A 357-nucleotide genomic window follows, 5' to 3' on the forward strand; every position below is an offset into this window, starting at 1 on the left:
GGGACTGCAGTGGGGGTAGAGGATGGCTATAGGGACAGGAGATGCAGAGGGGATAGGGGACAGCTGTAGGGACAGGGGATGGCTATAGGGATGGGATGGCAGAGGGGATAGGAAAGGGGCCAGCTATAGGGAACGGGATGGCTATAGGGCCAGGGGATGGCTATAGCGATGGGATGGCAGAGGGGACAGGGGATGGCTATAGGGACAGGAGATGCAGAGGGGACAGGGGACAGCTATAGGGACAGGGATTGGCTATAGGGATGGTATGGTAGAGGGGACAGGGGATGGCTATAGAGACAGGAGATGCAGAAGGGACAGGGGACAGCTATAGGGCCAGGGGATGGCTATAGGGCCAGG

At 58.8% G+C, this 357-nt stretch overlaps 1 protein-coding gene across 2 annotated transcripts in view; it reads right to left on the minus strand.

The window, feature by feature from the left end:
- PMVK (phosphomevalonate kinase) overlaps positions 1-357 on the minus strand; it is a 3,210-nt gene that overhangs the window by 584 nt on the left and 2,269 nt on the right. The gene's annotated exons all lie outside the window — the stretch shown is intronic.

This window comes from Lagopus leucura, unplaced genomic scaffold, assembly GCF_019238085.1.
Source record: "Lagopus leucura isolate 7727_CA_CO unplaced genomic scaffold, USGS_WTPT01 34464-0_obj-0_obj, whole genome shotgun sequence".
Lineage (NCBI taxonomy): Eukaryota > Metazoa > Chordata > Aves > Galliformes > Phasianidae > Lagopus > Lagopus leucura.